We start from the raw sequence: 7622 nt of genomic DNA, 5'->3' as shown, positions 1-7622 counted from the left end.
TGGAGTTATTTTTGAATATTGCCAGATTTTTTATTTTTATTTTTTTACTTCGAGGTATGATGGGAAATCAAACTATAATTTATTTATTTATTTTATTTTTTAGGACTGTTTTACTATAATACTGTGCTTCTATTGAATAATTTGTTTTCTACTCCTGAAATATTGTTTTCCTTATACTTAATGATTTATGTAATCTCTTGGAATATCTAAAATCAAACATGGACATTTTTTTTGAATATCATAAATTATTAGAACAGGAGGAAAACTTTGTCCATAATCTGTCCATAATGGAGGTCCAGACATCTTTCATTGTATTTCATTGTACTTGTAGTTTACCATTGTTCTTATATTGTTTGACAGTGGAATTTAATAAGGCCACAACCACAGGTAAACACGATGGGTGGCTCCTCATTACCATGGTTATGTCAACGTAGCTAGTTTAAAAAAAAAAAAAAATATATATATATATATATATATATATATATATATATATATATATATATATATATATATATTTGTTATGGAAAAACATATAATCCAAACACATTTAAAGACAACTTTAACAACTGCAATAAAAATAAAGTCTTAAACTTGATACATCAAGCATGATGTGTAGTTTGAAAAGTCTTGTATTATGTTGGTACATGGCACCTTTATGTCCCCTCTTTTCCTCATTAGTGCTGTTAATAATGTCGAAGCTGTTCAACCATTTGAGAGGTTTGACTACCTCAAAGGTGCCTCAAAGTAGAACATACTTTGTAGAATCCAAATGGATCACAGTTAGTTTAAAATAAACTAGTGGCGTTCCGTTCTGGAGCACAGCCAAGTGATAATTCTCTCATCATTTCTCTTCTCAAACTCATTTGACTTTTTTTTTTTTCTTCTGTGAAATACAAAGATATTTTGATGGAGACAGTGCTGGGTGGATTACTTGTGAATTGTAATAAGTTACTGATCACAATTTACATGACAAAAAAGATTCAATTAGTAACGTAATCTCATAGATAAAATCTTTGGGGTAATCTAATCTGATTACCTTTGGATTACTTTCAACCTCATTCTATTTTATTTTATGTCACATGCATTTGAGTAGGATAATCATTTTAACATAAAAGTACAAAGAGGAAGAAAATGTATTCCATTCTTTATTACAAACAAAAAGAGCCTCACAAAAAGAGCTCCTTATGACATTGTAGCAATAACTCCAATTTCGGGTATGGGAGATGGTGAGCAGTGACAAGCTTTAGGTAATGTTTTATTCCTTGGAATGTGCAGCGGATGCACTCTTTTCAGGTTCTTTTACTCAGTTCAATAATTCACTCTCAGAAAATAAACAAACTTTTTACAAACACTTAACAGCTTCAGTACACACAATGTCAGCAGTTTGGCAACGCTGCACACTCGTTCTCTCTCTCCCTTCTCTGGCATGCTCCGCTGTTTTAACAGCTGTTAGAAATCATGTCAATCAGTTTGACGAGCCACACCACTCCCTCTCTCCCACAGACAGACACATGACCACGCCCCCATCACCGACTCAGGCCAGGGAAACATCCAGCCTGCCAACTCCCCCCCCATTTCTGGAGAGGAAGTCAGCCACAGCCATCTGCACCCCCGGCCTGTGGATGACCTCAAATTTGAACGGCTGAAGTGCCAGGTACCAACGGGTGATCTACGTATTGGTATCCTTCATGCGGTGGATCCACTGGAGTGGGGCGTGATCTGAACAGAGGGTGAAGGCCCACCCCAGCAGGTAGAAGCGGAGAGTGAGGACCGCCCACTTGATTGCCAAACACTCCTTTTCAATGGTGCTGTACTTAGTTTCCCTCAGCGAGAGTTTACGATTAATGTACTGCACCAGTCTCTCCTCCCCCTCCACCTCCTGCGAGAGCACTGCCCCCAGCCCTCTCAATGTGGTGCTCTATGAGGTTCGTGCGACCGGGGAGAGGCGAGAACACGTCCGCGAATTCAGCTTGCAACTTGGCTACCTCTGTGAGCTGCGACGATGAGAAGTGGTCGCCGCATGGGACCGGGGTGAACTGATTAGGTTTACGTATCACCTCTGGCCCGAGCTCCTCCCTCTCGGGAGATCTCCAACTCACCGTGTGACCTCAAATGGCCCTTGCCACTTGGCGAGTAATTTAGAGCTCGATGTGGGCAGTAATAGGCTACAAGCACTTAATCTCCCAAATTCCCATAGTCGAGTGCCCCTGTCATACAACCGGCTTTGACGTTCATGAGCTTGGAACTAATTCCCCTGTGTTAGTTGACCCAAAGTGTGGAGTTTTGCTCAAAGATCAAGAAAGTACTGTTTGAAGTTCTCTCCTCCCAAGCTTCCCGCACAGCAGCTCGAATTGGGAAAACCCTGTGGAGGCTTGCGGGACCTCTTGCACTGCAAATAACAGGGGATTGAGCCACTTATCCCATTTTCTAGCATCCTCGTGTACAAACTTACGGATCATGTTTTCCAGGGTTTTATTAAATCGTTCCACCAACTCATCGGTTTATGGGTGGTAAACACTGGTGCGAATCAATTTAATCCATAATAATTCGTACAGTTCATGTAGTGTTCGTGACATAAATGTAGTGCCCTGGCCAGTGAGGATTTCTTTCGGAATCCCCACTCGGGAGATTATTCCGAAGAGTGCCTCCACAACACTACATGCTGAGATGTTGTGCAGGGGCACTGCTTCCGGATATCGCGTTGCATAATCCACCAGATATAATGCAAAGCGATGTCTGCATGAGGTCCGTTCTAATGGCCCAATGATGTCCATACCGATTCTCTCAAAGGGTACCTCGATTAATGGTAGAGGGCGCAATGGCACTTTAGGGTGCCCGGTGGATTTACCAGCTGACATTCATGACATGCTGCACACCACCTGCGAATGTCCCTGTAAATTCCCGGCCAAAAAAAGCAGGCCATTATTCGGTTGTGTTCTTTCCTGTCCTAAATGGCCAGCCATTGGATTATGGTGTGCCGCCTGGAAAAGCACTTCCCAACAGCTCTTCGGGACTAATAACTGGGTTGTATTTTCTTTTGTTTGTGTGTCCTGCATCACTTGATACAACCTATCTTTGATAATTGAAAAATACAGGTATGCAAGTGCGACGTCAGGCTGGAGTTATTGACCATCGATTACTCTCACTTGGTCAAATGCATGTTTTAGGGACTTGTCAAGTGACTGCCCCAGTGGGAAATCCCCCTCAGGGAATTCCCTGAGGGCGGGGGCCTCCCCCTTGCGTAGACGGCCCTGGCACCACCTCTTCAGCCATAGCATCGCACGTCACACACAGAGACATTATTTCACAGGACCCTTCCGCACAAATTTCCCTTTACAAATTCTTAAAATCAGGCCAATTCGTCCCCAAAATCAGCGGTTGGGTGAGGCGGGAATTAACCGCAGCCTCCAATCTATGTTTTTTCCCCCTGAATAGTATCTCAATGGTAACCACCAGATATGTGTGAATATCCCCATGCACACACTGCACCTTCACCTGATTATTTGTGCCCAATGCCACGTCTTGTACTAACCGTTTGTGGATGGAGTTTGAGAACAGCCAGAATCCACCAAAGCTTGATATGTATCCCCCCTGGGTACTCACCGGTATCCAATATGCCCCAGCTTGATTGGGGGCAGCCTGTGGAGTGTTGGGAATCCGGACCAGAGTGCCCACCTCCATTACGGGGCAATGGTCCTGGAAATGCCCAGGATCCCGCAGCTCCAACAGACCGGCCCAGGCCCCCCTCCTACACCCGTGGGATAGTAGAGAGAGGCAGAGTTAACAGGGTGTTGGGGGGTGGTCCTCCCTAAACAGGGAAGAAACCTGGGCATTGGACCGCCCAGCCTCCTGGGGGCAGGAATGGGATGGAAAGTGGAGGGGCAGAAGCGGGGTTTTGTGTAACAATAACTCCAAGTTCAGGTATGAGAAAGAGGAGACGGGGAGCAGTGACATGCTTTAGGTAACGTTTTATTCCTTGGAATGTGCAGCAGATGCACTCTTTTCAGGTTCTTTTACTCAGTTCAATAATTCACTCTCAGAAAATAAACAAACTTTTTACAAACACTCAACAGCTTCAGTGCACACAATGTCAGCAGTTTGGCAGCGCTGCACACTCCTCTCTCTCCCTTCTCTGACGTGCTCCGCTGTTTTAAGTCATGTTTCCACTATCACTGTAACGAGAAACAGCTGTTAGAAATCATGTCAGCCAGTTTGATGAGCCACACCACTCCCTCTCTCCCGCAGACAGACACACGACCATGCCCCATCACCACAGACATTTTTAAAAAGTGCATTAAACATTACATGTATGAAATAAACATTAAATCTAACAGCAATGATATGTGGCCAAAGTTTATAATTCAAATCACTAAGACATCAAGTTAATTTTAAGTGCATAATACAATATCAATGTTAAGAACATTAATGACCATAAAATCAACAGCAACATTACCTTTACTAGGTCAAAGCTTTCATCTAAACACTGAAACACTTTTAACCCTTACTGCTTACTGATAGCCCATCACCTATTCCAAAGCTAAGGTGCAAGATATTATCTTTTGAACAGCAAGAATATTCTAAAAGAGCAGAATATTTTAAAACAACAGAGATCCACCGAGTCACACAAGAAACAGTTGTGTCAAGTTTTATGTCAAGTTTCATGCAGTGGACTACACTTTATCAGCAGCAACAGTAGAGTGATAGGCTTTGTTCCATATTGCTGCACATTTTGCAGTTGAACTATCATGGACCCTTAGAGATGGCATTCACTAGATCCTTTGAAGCAATTAAGTTCAATGTGTGAGCTGCACACCATTGGTGCAATTTCATTCTTAAAAATGAAATTATCTAGATCCAGTGGTTAAATGCTGAGGTAGACTGCTCCATCTTCACCTGGCTGGCTAGCAAGTATCAGTTCTGAGTGCAATACACACAACCTTCCCTCTCCTCCTTTCTTCTGAAAACACTCAAAGACTTACCGTGTGTATATCAGCGGTAATTTAAAAGATTGAAAAAAGAGAATGATTAGGATGATCAATAAATTATTAACAATTTACTGCTGTTGTCTTGTTAATATGTAATCATGCAAGCTATACAAATTATTTTAAAATGTCATTTAATCCAGTTACAAGAACTTAAGGGGACCTATCTTTTAAGATCCAAAAGGACATAAAGGCAGCAAAAAGTTAATTCATAAGACTCCAGTGCTTGAGTCCATGTCTTCTGAAGCAATCCTATAAGTTTTGGGTGAAAACAGACCAACTCCTTTTTCACTATAAATCTTGACATCAGCAGTCTCCTTGGCGATCATGATTTCAAGCTCAATTACACTTTCAAATGCTCTGCTCATGCGACAAGCAAGAATAAACCTAGATAGCTAGCCTGGATGAGTTATTTGGATAAGCATTTAAGCTTATTAACTTATTAACCCAGGGCCAATACCTCAAGAAAATAAAAATTCTGAAATTTCTTGTTCAAATCCCATAAGACTCACTGTCTTCTGTGGAACACAAAAGATGTTAGGCAGAAATGTTATTGCCTGCAGCCTTAGTCATCATTTACTTTCAGTGTTTAGAAGAAAAAAAAAAGATGCAAAGAAAGTGAATGTTATGAAAACCATCTCTGTATCTTCAACATTGTGAGATACCTTCAATTTTCATGTCCTGTATCCAGTGTTGGGAGGGTTACTTTTAAAAAGTATTTCACTACAGATTACAGAATACATGCTGTAAAATGTAATTTGTAATGTATTCCATTAGATTACTCAAGGTCAGTAATATAATCTAAATACTTTGGATTACTTCTTCAGCACCGGCAAATTTTTTCATTTGTTTTGACTATAAAAAAGTAAATAATTTTGGAAAATTCACATATATATATACAGTATATATATGTAGGGCTTTACTGGTTGTTTAGATCAGTGTTACTATCAGAAATAATTAATAATTATTTCTTTAGTTATTAATATTTAAATTAAATAATAGAATCTAACTCATTAAAACCTCATACGGGGCTCCAGTAAATGTAGTGCACTACGTTCAGGAGCAGGTTTGGTTATTAGCAATAATTAATAATTATCAAAGATAATTATTAATTATTAAAATCAATAGAACATTGATGAGAATCAATGTTAGCTTTTTTTAATCCTTTAAATCAACAATTATCAAAGATAATAATTAATTATTAACATCGATGAAACATTGATGAAAATTAACACTAGCTTAATGATCCTTCAAATTTCAACAATCATCAAAGATAGTTATCAATTATCAAAAATCAATAGAATATTAATAAGGATTAATATCGTCGGGGCACGACCCGTCTCAATATTAGATTGTTCTCTTAGGAAAATCGACATCCGAAGAATATCGATTTTCAAAAAAAAACAATGAAGGCTTGAATCCAAGCACTGACATCCTGTCAGCATTTGACATAGGTGTATGCAAAACAAACCAAAACAATTCTCTTTGAAATATAACAAAGTTTATTTATGCAGTAATATCAATTAATAATCAATACAATGCAGTCAATAAACTTCCGACTTACAACTACAAACTAAACAGTGATATGATTAGATATGGTAACCAAAATAATTCAATAACACATGAGAGGAAGGTGTGTGTGTGTGTGTGTGTGTGTGAGAGAGAGAGAGAGAGAGAGAGAGAGAGAGAGAGAGAGAGAGAGAATGGGTGTGTGTGTGTGTGTGTGTGTGTGTGTGTGTGTGTGTGTGTGTGTGTGTGTAAGGAGGGATGCGTACAAAATGGCGGATGTGACTCTCGTGGAGAGTACATCACGCGAGATTTCTGGCCAGAGAATATTGCCGCGAATGTGGGTGGAGAGAAGCTGGTAAATGGCGTCTGCCAGTTTACCACGTGTCTCCGCTTGTACGATAACCTAGGGACAAAGCTGAGCTTTATCACGAAGTTATCTACTAGCCAAAAGTGTGTGCGAGAATGTTTGTGAGGGGTCGTGTGTGTGTGTGTGTGTGTGTGTATGTGTGTGTGTGTGGTTAGTACGAGAGAGAGAGAATAAAGTAGCGGCACCAAAACCGGTTTCGCGATCTTGGGAAAGAAAGCAGCTGTTAGTTTATCACTCAGAGACGCGGTGGATGGCTCGTAAACTGTCCCGTGGTCTTTGATTCTTTAATGGATAAACTCAGTGTCGGTCTCACCCACGATGGCGGAAATACACTACACACGGTGAGCAAAGTTGCTGGAAGCAAATCCCAGAAGCATCTCAGAGGTATTTCTACTCCTGATGACGTCATGGTTGAGGGGTGTTCTGTCGTGTGCCTCATCCAATAGGAGTTGAGAGTTCGATCCTTTAGTGAGCAAGCTTCATGGGATTTGTAGTCTGTTTTGGACTCCCTTTGTTTGATTTTGCCGCGGTTTTTATCAGTAAGATTTATGACGGAGTGTGTGGGCCTCAGTTAGGTTTTACGACTGTTAGGCCTGCCTTTGTCTTCTATCTATATACATGAGGCACAACATATATATAAAAATTCTCTGAAAAAAGCTTAAATATCTTATACAGTTTTGCTACTCAAGTAAATGTATCTTGTTTTAAGGATTTTTAGATATTTTTACACAAAAACTAAATTTAAATTCTCATGAAGAATAAGA

This window comes from Myxocyprinus asiaticus, chromosome 8 (assembly GCF_019703515.2).
Source record: "Myxocyprinus asiaticus isolate MX2 ecotype Aquarium Trade chromosome 8, UBuf_Myxa_2, whole genome shotgun sequence".
Lineage (NCBI taxonomy): Eukaryota > Metazoa > Chordata > Actinopteri > Cypriniformes > Catostomidae > Myxocyprinus > Myxocyprinus asiaticus.
This window is presented reverse-complemented; position numbering follows the sequence as displayed.